The 13,928-nt window shown below is 48.9% G+C and overlaps 1 long non-coding RNA gene across 1 annotated transcript; it reads right to left on the bottom strand.

Annotated features, from left to right (window-relative positions):
* Window positions 1–202: 202 nt before the first annotated feature.
* Window positions 203–9,416, bottom strand: LOC129060124 (uncharacterized). Its single transcript, XR_008526547.1, has 3 exons — window positions 8,666–9,416; window positions 894–1,025; window positions 203–310 (listed from the first exon to the last, which is right to left on the bottom strand). It is a non-coding gene; the product is annotated as an uncharacterized LOC129060124 (long non-coding RNA).
* Window positions 9,417–13,928: the final 4,512 nt, after the last annotated feature.

Here is a 13,928-nt window from a genome sequence, read left to right as displayed (position 1 = left end):
CACAGCCTGGCAGGTCGTAAGTGCTTAGTAACTATTAGATATGACTATTAATTATGCCCCATTAACTCTTTTCAAAAACAAGAGAGGGTTAGGATTATACTGAAAGGTGAAGGTGCCCTCCGTGAACCCAAAAGGCTTCCTGGAAGAGGTAATCCCTTAAGCTGTGATTCAAAGGAGGGAAAGGCATTCTCCATTACTCAATGCATTTGATAGGTATTTATTGGTCATTTTCTGTATATAAAGCACTGTTGTGGCTGTTGGAGATGCAAAAATGATGACAGAGGGTCCATTCTATCTTGAAGTCCCATGTCTAGAGAAGGAGAAAAGTCTACACAGTTGATCCTTGAACAACACAAGTTACAGCTGCACGGTCCACTTATACCTGGATTTTCTTTTGCCTCCGCCACCCTGAGATGGCAAGACCAATCCCCAATCCCTCCCCCTCCCCCTCCTCCCCCTCCTCCTCCCCGTCCTCCTTCCCCCTCCCCCTCCCCCTCCTCCCCCTCCTCCTCCCCCTCCTCCCCCTCCTCCTCTCCGTCCTCCTTCCCCTCCCCCTCCCCCTCCTCCCCCTCCTCCCCCTCCCCTTCCCCCTCCCCCTCCCCCTCCTCCCCCTCCTCCTCCCCCTCCTCCCCCTCCTCCTCTCCGTCCTCCTTCCCCTCCCCCTCCCCCTCCTCCCCCTCCTCCCCCTCCCCCTCCCCCTCCCCCTCCTCCCCCTCCCCCCTCCCCCTCCCCCTCCCCCTCCCCTCCTCCCCCTCCCCTCCCCCTCCTCCCCCTCCCCCTCCCCCTCCTCCCCGTCCTCCTCCTCCCCCTCCTCCTCCTCCCCCTCCTCCTCCTCCCCCTCCTCCTCCTCCTCCCCCTCCTCCTCCTCCTCCCCCTCCTCCTCCTCAGCCTACTTGACATGAAGACACCAAGAATGAAGACCTTTAAGATGATCCGCTTCCACTTCATGATGAGCGAGTATATTTTCTCTTCTTTATGATTTTCTTTTCTCTAGCTCACTTTCTTATGAGAATAGTGTCTAATACCTAGAACATACAAAATGTATGTTAATCAACTGTTTATGTTATCAGCAAGGCTTCTGGTCAAAATAGACTACTAGTAGTTAAGTTCTGAGAAAGGCAAAAGTTATATGTGGATTTTCTGCTGTTAAGGGGTTGGTGCCCCTAACCCCCATTTGTTCAAGGGTCACCTGCTCTTCCAGGAGTAAGAGCAGTGATGGATTTATGCAGAGTGGCAGGAGACCCTGGAGAAGAAGCCCCAGCTCAGCGGGGAGACCAAGGAGGACAATGTGGAAGTGGCAGTCCCAAGCAGACCCTTAAATCCCTGGGAAATGGCAGGCTGTGTGCAGGAGTGATCAGACCTTCAACAGCACCTAAAGTCACAAGGCCCAGTCTCGGAATCCCCTGGGGACATTCAATCAGCATCTTGATGATTGACAAGATGAGCTTCAGCCTGTGCATTTAACACTGCAGGGGCCGAGCCCCTCTAGCAGCACCTCCAACACCACCAGTGGACCAGCAGCCCTGGGGCCTGCCTGGCTTCTGCAGCTCAAGGCACAGTGGGAAACCACAGATGTCACAAAAATTGGCTCCCTTCGGCCGGGTGCAATGCCTCATACCTGTAATCCCAGCACTTTGGGAGGTCTAGGAGGGCCGAACACCGGAGGTCAGGAGTTTGAGACCAGCCTGGCCAACATGGTGAAACCCCGTCTCTACTAAAAATACAAGAATTAGCTGGGCATGGTGGCGCACACCTGTAATCCCAGCTACGTGGGAGGCTGAAGCAGGAGAATCGCTTGAACCCAGGAGGTGGATGTTGCAGTGAGAGCCGAGATTGCGCCACTGTACTCCAGCCTGGGGCAACAGAGTAAAACTGTCTCAAAAAACAAAAAGAGAAAAAGCTCCCTTCTAAGACAAGTGAAAGCATGTAGCATCAGGGAGATGTGCCCCATTATTATTCTGGTCATTGTTGGTTCTTACAAAGTTGAAATTTTAGCATCTCTCACAATGGCTCTTCTAAAAAGACCCCATGTGTTCTTCTGAAGAAAGGGCAGGCTGAGGCTGCCTTGAGAGTCTGGCCGGGTCTGTTGGTCTAGCATTGAGAGGTTGACACGCCAGCCTACTGCCCCCAAGGGCCGGTTTCATATGCAAGTCAGGCACCGCCAGCCAAGTGGGAAAGGCAGCCCCAGAGGAACATGTTTCTGGTGACTGGGAAGCTTTGAGCAGACCTACAGCCCTGGCATAGCGATGAGCCTCCTGCACAGGCAGCAGCGGCCGACAGCCAGGCGGGAGGAGGGTGGAGGAGCGGCCCACAGCCTCCACCGGAGCATCTGGGGGCTCAAGCCGCCAGAGAGCCCTGGAGACTAGGTAATGGAATTCCCAAACGGATGAAGCACCGAGCTCCAGACCCCTGTCCACGCCCAAGGACGGAAACATTGTATTTCTCCTTGGGACTTCAGGCTTTCCCCCTGCCTTTTCCTGTTCTTTCCAGCCGTTGCCAGGGCAGGAAGAGGCCTTTTCAAACAGACTTCTTTGTCTTCCACTTGGTCTGCCCCTCCAGGTCTCATCCAGGACTGTTGTGAGCCTCACAGATCAGAGACACTGTAGGGGTGACCAGCCCTCCAGCATTGTCTGGAACCATCCTTGGTTTTAGCTCTGAAGTTTCCTGTATCCTGAGAGAGGCCCTCAGGCCTGGGCCAACCTGCACCTTGTCCAGCTGCCCCCCTTAGCCCTCAGAGCCAGGTTGAGGTACTGCCCAAGCAGCAGTCATGTCAGGATTCTCCTTCTGCTTCCAACAAAGAGGTCTTTATGTCTTAGCCAGCAAAGGACAAGGCTAGCATGGGCATTTACCCCACTGCCTCAGCTGCCTCACCAGGAATGCAGAAGATGCAGATTCACAGATGAGAAAGCTTTGCCTGTCCCAATGCACAGAGATGCCTGACGCTGCCTCAGAGTACCTGTGCTCCGCCCACCCAGCTTCTGGTCATCCGAGGCCCAGGTCCCAAAGGGGGGTGGGAGGAGACAGTGGGAGAGACAGCCAGGCCCCATGTTGGACACCTGAGAGGGAGACCCTGGCTTTGTGTTGACGTAAGTTCGAGAGATCTGAGACTACCCTTGACTGCGGATCGGCAGTAGTAGGAATCTAACTTGCTCTCTGTCATTTTATTTTATTTTTTTAGGCCGAGTCGTGCTCTGTTGCCCAGGCTGGAGTGCAGTGGTGCAGTCTCAGCTCACTGCAACCTCCATCTCTCGTGTTCAAGCAATTCTCGTGCCTCAGCCTCCCGAGTAGCTGGGATTACAGGCATGCGCCACCATGCCCGGCTAATGTTTGTATTTTTAGTAGAGATGGGGTTTCACCATGTTGGCCAGGCTGGTCTCGAACTCCTGACCTCAAGTGATCCACCCGCCTCAGCCTCCCAAAGTGCTGGGAAAACAGGCGTGAGCCACCATGCCCGGCCTCTGTCATCTTTTTTCAGAGACAAGTTCTCGCTCTGTCACCCAGGCTGGAGCACAGTGGCGTGATCACAGATCACTGCAGCCTTGAATTCCTGGGCTCAGGTGATCCTGCCACCTCAGCCTCCCTGAGCAGCTGGGACTACAGACACACGCCACCACAGTGGGCTAATTTTTAAATTTTTTGTAGCGACAGGGTCGGTCTTGCTATGTTGCCCAGGCAGGTCTCAAACTCCTGGCCTCAAGCAATCCTCCTGCCTCAACCTCCCAAAGTGCTGGTATTAACAGGCAGGAGCCACTATACCCGGCCAACTCTCTTTGATCTTAAACCAAAGAAATGAGATTTCTCCGAAGCCAGAGTTATAAGTGATGGGGGTCAATTGTGAGGAACTGAATGGATTTAATTGTGAATGGTGTAGAACTTATTCTACAGCACGCTAAGGTCAAATCAGATCTATATTCTCCTACACAAACAGTAGGGAATGTAGGAGATTGTGTGATACTGAAAAAAAAAATGGAAAAGGAAAGCAATTTATTTTCTTCACCGTTATAAAACATCATTTTTGTGTGTATAAACCTGTAATCAATTATTAAACTCCCCTTATGGATAAAGCGTAACTTGTAATAAACAGCAAAGAGGGTTGTTCATTTCACTTAATGATAAATAAAATGATGTTTGACCAATTTGATGAAGACAGTAAGTCAAACTTAAATGGTCGGGCATTTTATGTTGCTGAAACTGCAAATCTTATTAAGAAGCTTTTTACATTTAAAATATGCAAAATGCAAGCAAAATTTAGTAGAGAAAGTAAAGTTAAATATTTAATGACATAATTAAGTCTTATTAATGGTATGTTCTTTATTTTGCAGATTAAATATTCACAACGATTATCATCTCTTTCATCTTTATTACTTAAGCAATGTGTTTTTCATAATTATTTGTTAGGTATTTTCATTAACATTTGATGAATATTAATAGTTAAAATAAAAAACAGTTTTTATTTCTGTTGTAATGACTTTATGGTGATCATAATATATAAGTAAGTGTTTGTAATGTGCGCTACTGGTTAATATTTAGATCACTGATTTTTTTCCACAGAATAGAAACGTGGATCTTTATGGGTGATAAATGGCAATCATCACATTCTTCCATTACTCTTTATTTATTTATTTAATCTACTATTCTTAATGTAGCTTCATTGTGGGAGACATATGAATTGCAAGCCTACAATGAAGGCTAATAAGTAGAATTTTAGGTTGAGTCCCACTCTTGCATTAATAATGGTTTGCCTCTCTTTTTAGATGTCCTGATTCATTTCCCATTTTTACCTCATTCCCCTCACGGATTTGGTCCAGCAGAGTTAGAAAGCGCTGGTACCTTTTCCCTCCACGACCTTTAAAGCTTAGACTGATGGCCTCACAGATATTTTTCTTCGTGGACAAAGGATGAGGATTTTCCATCCCGAACAACGTGAAGCAAATGTGCATGGATCTCCTGATTTTTCATTCAGACAGTGATTTCAGAGTAAACAGCACTGGGTCAGATCAGCATGCACGGTCGATGTGGCCTGCATATGGCAACTATCCCTCCCTGCACCGTGTGGCAGCCACATTGTCCTGACACACCGGGAAGCTTGTCACTTCCAGGGCAGCCCAGTAGATGCATCTTGGCCATCCCTACTTCAGGCTCCCACGTGGCAGGCTGCAGACCCCTGCCCAGGCTTTTTTTCTGAAACCTTTAGTGGATTTTCCTTGAGGATGACCGACAGAATGATAGTGATGTATTCTAGTCTCATGGTCAGGCCTGCAATCACATTTCAAAGCAGCCTCCGGATCCCTGCTCAGCATTCTGTGACTGACGCAGGCGCAGGCATTACAGTCCAGACAGAGTCAGTGCTAATCAGAACAGGATGCCCTTTAGCTTCCTCAGGAAAGCTTTATCTCTTTAGCAGGAGCTATCTGCATTTTTAAAGCCACAGCCTGTTGGAAAGAGCTCTGAACCACAAAAATGTACAGCAGGGGTAAGCAGAGTTCCTAGCCATTAACCACCTCCAGGCAGTTAATCATTTCAGTTTAGAAGAACCCACGTTCGCTTCAAGAGCAACTATATTCTGTTGAAAACCTACTATGTTGGGCTCTTTCGAGAGCTATTTCTGATTCTCACAATGCCCTGCTGAGCAGACGGGAGTCCCCCGTTGTATGGACAAGCAGATGAAGCTCAATGAGTTAGTTGACTGCTCTAAGGTCTCACGGTTGATCTTGGGCACAGCTGGGGTTCGAAGTCCATTCTTTCTGGATCAGAGTCCTGTGCTCTTCTCAGCAGGATGTGATGCTACCTCCCCCACTGCCATTTTTCTGTGTGATTATATGGGACACGAGCTCCAGGTAAATCTGATTGTTAAGAAAAAGCCCCAATACACACAGACGCACAAGAAAAAGGAATAGATCTCACCCTATTGGTGAAGCCAATGCGTGAAGCTATTGTGCAGAAAGACACCACTGACGTCTTCCCGGGCCCCTGCCTCACATCCTTGACTTGCTGACTATTTGGCCCTGGGCTAGAAAACATAGTGCTCCTTCTCAGACGTTTATGTGCAACTGTTTGCCTCTCCAGCCAAGCTGTCCTCAGGTCTGCGTGTTCCCCAGCTCTCTACAAACAGCTATCCTGGAATAGCTAAAACTGAGATTTTAATAATGTGTGCTTAAACCATTTATGCTAAAAAAAACTTGCCAGTTCTGGCCATTTCCAGTAATAATATGTGCTCTCATCACTGCTAAGAGTCTGGCAATGAGCAGATGATGCTACCGAAAGCAAGTGAAGACAGTGAGACAGGGCTCAATCCATGCCATGCCTCTGAGAGCCTAGGAGCTATGGCACAGCGCCAAGAATACACCTTCAACATGAAAAGCAGGACTCAGTTTCCCCCTTTTGAGCACAACAAGGAAAAACATATGTGAGGGCCTGCGCAGTGACTCACGACTGCAATCCCAGCACTTTGGGAGGCTGAGGCAGGAGGATTGCTTGAGGCCAGGGTTTGAGACCAGCCTGGGCAATACAGCGGGACCCTGTCTGTACAAAAAATTTAAAAAAATAAATGAAAACACATGTGGACTCAACAAGGACAAATATGGACTCCTTGCACCCTGGGGTGAGCCGGGAGGGGCGGTGCAGTCAGCACCAGCCAGGACCGCACACGTGGTGACATCAGGCCTGCCCTCCGTCTCATCTGTAATGTCTCTCCTTGTCCAGCCTGCAATGTGACCATTGTTTATTACCTATTGAGCCCCAGCACCATATTTGGCTCTGCAGGCAAGATTGATAGATTCTTGCTGTCACCAGCCGCACTCCGATGGCAGCTTTCCAGGCCTCCTCCTCACCCCTCCCCCACCCCCGCTCCACCTTCCAACAACCCCAGAGGCTCAGAGCAGGCCTCCCCACCAGCAAGGCTGACACAGACCCTTTTGAAGAAGTCATTTCCAGGAGAGGAAGGAGCTGAGGATGGATACCCAGCTGGCCTCCATGCTCAGGAACTGCCCACCCCAGTGAATCGTCTCTGCCCTGGAAGCTGCTGACAGCAGCAAGGGCCTTTCTGGAACCATCTCCCTCCCAACCTGCCTTGAGCTCTGTGCATCTTCAGAGGAGAGAGGATTTGAGTCTCATAGGCCTGAGATACACAACATTCAGTGGGAGGGGAAAGCCTGCATGTAAGGGTCAATTATACCGCCTTATGGGGAAAAAAGTATCCAACTCGGAGTCTGGAATGGGGATGACACACAGCAGGAGACCATTTTCATCAGGTGTCCGAAGGCACGCTGCTACAGCTTCACGGCGACGTGATTCTGTGTTGGTGCTATGGAACCGCTGTGACTTCAAATAAGGAAGGACACTTTGGAAAGCTGAAAGGCAGTGAGGTTGAGGGACTGCGTCCCAGTCCTGAGACTGAGGTGATGGGTCCTTGTTATGTCACCAACAATCGATGTGACCTTAGGCGTTGTGCCCTGAAACTCACTAACACCCGTCACTTGAAGACCATGTTTCCCATGACCAACCCAGGACATATCTGTTTCATTAACTCAACTGAAGAGGAAGACATTTCGGGAACCAAACCTGGAGACTAAGAGCCTGAAATTGCTGATCAATGGGTCAAATCAGCACCTATGGTGTGGCAGGCACTGTGGCACTGTGGCACTGTGCCGACCCCTGATGTTCTTTTTTTTGTTTGTTTGTTTTTGTTTTTTTTGAGACAGAGTTTCACTCTTGCTGCTCAGGCTGGAGTGCAGTGGTGCAATCTCAGCTTACTGCAACCTCCACCTCCTGGGTTCAAGCGATTCTCCTGCCTCAGCTGCTCAAGTAGCTGGGATTACAGGCGCCCGCCACCACACCCAGCTAATTTTTGTATTTTTAGTAGAGACGAGGTTACACCACATTGGTCAGGCTGGTCTGGAACTCCTGACCTCAGGTGATCCACACGCCTCAGCCTTCCAAAGTGCTGGGATTACAGGTGTGAGCCACTGCGCCCGGCCTGATGTTCTTGAAACAGCAACTCCAGTCCCACTCTGGACCTGTGAAGCTCACAGTTCAGTAGAGGGGTGTGGTGGTTTTTCCAACAACAACCAATCAGTTCTCAGATTCTCCAACACCATCTGGGTGTCCTACAAGTCAATTCATTTCTGACACTAACTACCCGGATTGAGCCCAGACCCCTCAGATTAAGGGCTCAGCCCAACAAAACAGCTCCCATTTCAGATGCCAGGCACAAACAGGGTCCCATGTGCTATGGTGTGAATGTTTGTGTTCTTCTGAAATCCATGTTGACCTATTCCCCACTGCAATAGTGTTAAGAGGTGGGGTCTTTGTGTGGGGATTGGGTCATGAGGGTGGAGTCCTTATGAATGGGACTCTTAGGAAAGAGGCTAGAAGCAGCTCATTCACCCCTTCAGCCATGAGAGGACACATAGAAGCTGCCGTTTATGAGGAAAAAGCCCTCACCAGACATTGAATCTGCTGGCACCTTCGTCTTGGACTTGCCAGCCTCAGAAGAATGAGCAATACATTTCTGTTGTTCATAAATTACCCGGTCTGAGGTTTTGTATAGCAACCCAAACAGACAAAAACAGCAAGCTACTTAGACTTCTGCCCAGCCAACTTTCGAGCCCCCATCAGGTTCAGTAATTCACTATGAACATGAACCTCAGGAAAATGCTATACTTACATTACAGTTTATTATAAAGGATACAAACGAGCAGCCAGATGAAGAGGTACAGAGAATGAGGTCTGGAAGGTTCTGAGCACAGGAGAGCCTCTGTCCCCATGGAGACGGGGCACACCACCCTCGCTGCCGGCAGATGTCTTCAGCAACCTGGAAGCTCCTCAAACTCCATGGTTTAGAGTTGTTTTGGGCTTTTTGTTTGTGTGTGTGTGTGTTTGTTTTTGAGACAAAGTCTTGCTCTGTTGCCCGGACTGGAGTGTAGTGGCATGATCACGGCTCAGTGCAGCCTTGATCTCCTAGGCTCTGGTGATCCTCTTGCCTCAGCCTCCTGAGTAGTTGGGACTACAAGCACATGACACCACATCTGGCTAATTTTTAAAAATTATTTGTAGAGACACAGTCTCTCTGTGTTGTCCAGGCTGGTCTCAAACTTCTGGGCTCAAATGATCCTCCTGCTTTGGCCTCTCAAAGTGCTGGGATTACAGGGGTGAGCCAGGTGCCCAGCTCCTTTAGAGTTTTTCATAGCAGTTTCATTAGGTAGTTATCATTGATGCAATCACTGGCCATTGGTGGTTGAATGCAACTCCCAGCCCCCCTCCTCTCTCTGGAGGTGGGGTGGATGATGCTTGGGTAACCCCTGTGAGCATCTCATCAGCCTAAACCCAGGTGTACCAAAAAGGCTTATTATCAATAACAAAAGGCACTCCCATCACTCAGGACATTCCAAGGGTTTTAGGAGTTCTGTGTCAGGAACCAGGGCAAAGACCAAATCATATATATATAGATATATAGATATATACGCACACTGGTGTGTATATATATAGATATATACACACACACATATATATATACCTGTGTATATATCTATATATCTATATATACCTGTATATATCTATAGCTATATCTACATATACATATATGTATATATGTGTATATATATACATATATATATACCTGTATATATAGTATATATATACATATATGTATATACCTGTATATATAGTATATATATACATATATGTATATACCTGTATATATAGTATATATATACATATATGTATATACCTGTATATATAGTATATATATACATATATGTATATACCTGTATATATAGTATGTATATACCTGTATATATAGTATGTATATACATATATATGTATATACCTGTATATATGATATGTATACACACATATATATGTATATGTATATATATCATATATAGGTATATATATATATACCTGTGTGTATATATATAAATATATATAATATATATATCTGTCTCTTTCTCTATCTCTGTGTGTGTGTGTGTGTGTGTGTGTAAAACCATAGGTGGCAGAAATGCTACAGACAGCTGAGGCAGGGCTACAGGGTGGCGGAGGACTGATTGCTTCTTCTGCTAACTGAGCAGGGTGCACAAGGGAAGGGGCCTGTGGTGAGACCCACTAAGGGAACAGTACCTGCCAAGGTTCACTATGGCTGCAGCATCGGGTGCAGTCTAAACCTTCCCATCTGTCTGACTTTGGACTGGTTACCCCCACCTCCAAGCCTCAGTCACCCCATTTATCAATAGTGCTAACAACCGCAACACTTCTGGGTTATTATGGCGTTTAATGAAACCCTATAAGTCTCCAGACCGTGCCTTGCACACCATGCCTTGCGCATATCAAGCACTCCATGAATTTAAGCTATGATTATTGGGTGATGATGGTCACGATTAAGGAAAACTTCAGGGGGATAGTGAGAGACTGTGCATGGCTGAAGCACTAGATATGTAAGTGGCTTGATTATCTCCTGATCTGTGAGACATCTGCTTACTCAGGCAACCATACACAGACCACCAGACAACTGGCTCCCAGACAATTGCTTAATGGTCCATGGGGCAACCTATCCTCCTTCATGCTGAGGGAACCGCAGCGCTCTCCTCCCTGTACCGGCTTCCTGGAGGCCCAGACGTTTTGCCTAGTTTGGCTGGCATGGGGTCCTAATCTGATCATGCCCTTAATTAGAAAGAGCTCATCTTTGAAACAACAGCCATAAATAAACCAAAAATATTTTTGAAACAGAGTGAAAGCACTTTGGATCTAATCAAAACAGGAGGGAGAGGACCAAGTTTTTGTGAAGCTGTCCTCTAGTTTCTGGTGCTTACACCTCCAAATAGGGACAAGAGAGGCTGCTGTTCAGCCGGGTGCAGTGGCTCACGCCTGTAATCCCAGCACTTTGGGAGGCTGAGGTGGGTGGATCACCTGAGGTCAGGAGTTTGAGACCAGCCTGGCCAACATAGTGAAACCCCATCTCTACTAAAAATACAAAAACTTAGCTAGGCATGGTGGCGCATGCCTGTAATCCCAGCTACTTGGGAGGCTGAGGCAGGACAATCGCTTAAACCCAGGAGGCAGAAGTTGCAATGAGCCGAAATCGCACCATTGCACATCAGCCTGGGCAACAAAAGTGAAACTCCATCTCAAAAAATAAAAAAAGAGAGGCTGCTGCTCAAGGGGACCCTTGATGCCTTGCAGGAGGGCAGTGGGGAGACCCAAGGGCCCCTGCTGGCCTGCTCATGGAGACGTTCATTGATCCAGGAGGGCTGTGGGCTGGTCTTGGGAGTGTGGCCGGCTGGGACCTCAGGGCTAAGCCAAGGGTGAGCCCAGCCTAGAGGAAACTCTTGCAGCGGAATGAGTGTTTGATCACTGAGCTGCACCTGCCAGCACTGGCACTCTACCAGGGAAGACAGGAATGAATGGTGGCCAAACATTTCAGGCCAATTGCTCTCCCTCTGCACACCCACCACCCCCAGGTAGACTCTTCCCCTTGAGGTCAGGAAGCCCTAAGCCCAGCAGAAGGAAATGCCCAGCACCCTGTGTTGGGGCCTTGGGCAGGAGGCAGCCTGCACCCATTGTGCAAGAGACAGCCAGCACAGCATTGTGGGTGCTGCTTTGCCTCCCAGGCTTGGAGGGGACAGGGACTGGGCTGGCTCTGGGCTTGGGGCACAACTCCCTGGATTCTATGATCAACACTCCCAGCCCTGGGGCCAGGACCAGGGCAAACACGGCCACAGCTGAACTCACTGCTGCCTCTCACTCTCTCTGGGCCTGACACGAGCCAGAGCCAGGCCCCCGGGTTTTTAGTTCATTTCCTGATGCCATCTCTTCGTTGAAGAAGAAGAGGGAGACAGCTGAGGAAATGCTGCCAGTGTTGGGCCTTGTGGCACCGTTTGCAGTCTCCTTGGCCCGCAGCCTGCCTGGAGACTCACACGAGGGCTCTCAGCCTCGGAGAAAATGAGATGCCCTGTCACACACACAGCTATGGAGAGAGTGTCCTCTCTCTCCTCCCTTCTGGAGCTCCCAGGAAGCCAAGGCACAAGCTGAGTTTCACTTCAGGGTGCAGGATAATGGAAGCCAAGGACCCAGCACAGACCAGCTGGCGGCCCCATCCAGGAAGTGCCAACCCCACGGGTCACTCTTGGGGACCCCCGGTGGCCCAGCCATTGCGGACATGCAGAGATGCATTAACTCCCCGTGAGGACGCAGGATTGTCATCAAGAAGTACAGGTGGGATTCTGAAACCAGACTTCAAGCTGGAAGAGGCTAGCTGCATCCCACAGGTAGGCGTGGACATCAAGCAAGCGCCTGCCTGCCTGGCATGGTGCTAGATGTGAAGAAAGCAAAAGAATGGAGCACAGACCCTGACGAGGAGCCTGTGTGCTATGCACACTCATTCTCAAATCTCAGCATGCGAAGAGCTCTATGGATGACCTTTTAAAGGGCAGAGGCCTAGGCCCTGTCCCCTGAGATTCAGATTCATTCTCATTTATTTATTTCTATTTTAGAGACGGGGTCTTGCTCTGTCACTCAGGCTGGAGTGCAGTGGTGTGATCTCAGCTCACTGTAACCTCCACCTCCCGGGTTCAAGCCATCCTCTTCCTCAGCCTCCCGAGTAGCTGGGACGACAGGCATGCACAGCCATGCCTGGCTAATTTTTTAATGTTTTGTAGAGACGGGGTTTCGCTATGTTTCCTAGGCTAGTGATGAACTCCTGACCTCAAATGATTCTCCCTGTTTGGCCTCCCAAACTGCTGGGACTACAGGTGTGAGCCACCACACCCAGTCAGATTTATTTTTAACAACCATCCCAGGTGCTTATGTAGTAGATGGTGATCCAAAGGGATCACCCTTTGGGAATTGCTGGTCTAGAGAGAGTACTGAGCAGGAATCCCCACCCCAGCTCCAGGCCTGAGGTCATGGAAAGGGAAGTTGGGGAGACTTCTGGGCACCAATCCCTGAGCCAAGTGATTCTTACAGCTGATGGAGAAAGAGGAGAGAGTAGGAGTTGAGACTGCGCAGGACATTCTAGGCAAAGCACTGGAGGGGCAGGAGAGCAGAAGTGAAGACACCTGAGGGCCATATATGTGTGGCCTGAGAATGCACACAGGCCCTGTGCTTGCGGTTTAATGCATTGTGGTTGCCATTTTGAAATTCTTGGTAATTTTAGCTTTGAATCTGTGTTTTGAACAAGAGGCACTGCAATTTCACTGTGCACTTATGGGCCCAGCCCCACTGGGGTACAGGGAGCTACGGGAAGTTCAGGTGTTGCTGAGGTTGGAGGTGGGCAGTAGAGTGGTAGAGGGGCTAGAGAGATATGGGAAGGCTACATCCCTGAGGTCTCCAAATGTCATGTCCAGGAGCTCAGGTTTTACCCAAGTCAGGAAAGGATTTAAGCAGGAATGAAGTAGTTAGGTCTGCATTCCACCAGGTCTACTCTAGGAAAAGGGCAAAGGTCGCCCTGCACGCAGATACAGGGGGCCAAGCTAGGCTGTCATGAGAACCAGGCTAGGACACCAGTAGGCAACTGGAGAAGGGAATGGTCTAGAGAAAACTAAGCGATGATTTGGAATTAGAGATGGGGTTGAAGGAGAGGGGGAAGGCCAGTGTGACTCCCAGATTTCTGGCCTGAACAACCGAGTTCCCTGTGGTACCACCAGCTGAAATACTTTGTTAGTTTTATTGCTTTTCATTTAAAAAAAATCTGTGGTGGTGTTTATTCTAAGAACACATTATCATTGCTCACATCTGTCAGTAAGAGTCTTTTTTGAATATAAAAGTAACTTCTGAGGCCAGGCACAGTGGCTCACAGCTGTACTCCCAGCACTTCGGGAGGCCAAGAGAGGCTGATAGCTTGAGGTCTAGAGTTCAAGACCAGCCTGGTCAACATGGTGAAACCTCGTCTCTGCTAAAAATACAAAAAAATTAGCCAGGCGTGGTGGCGTGCA

The sequence above is a fragment of the Pongo abelii genome, chromosome 1 (genome assembly GCF_028885655.2).
Source record: "Pongo abelii isolate AG06213 chromosome 1, NHGRI_mPonAbe1-v2.0_pri, whole genome shotgun sequence".
Classification (NCBI taxonomy): Eukaryota; Metazoa; Chordata; class Mammalia; order Primates; family Hominidae; genus Pongo; species Pongo abelii.
The sequence above is the reverse complement of the archived record's forward strand: the minus strand, read 5'-3'. Positions and strand labels throughout refer to the sequence as shown.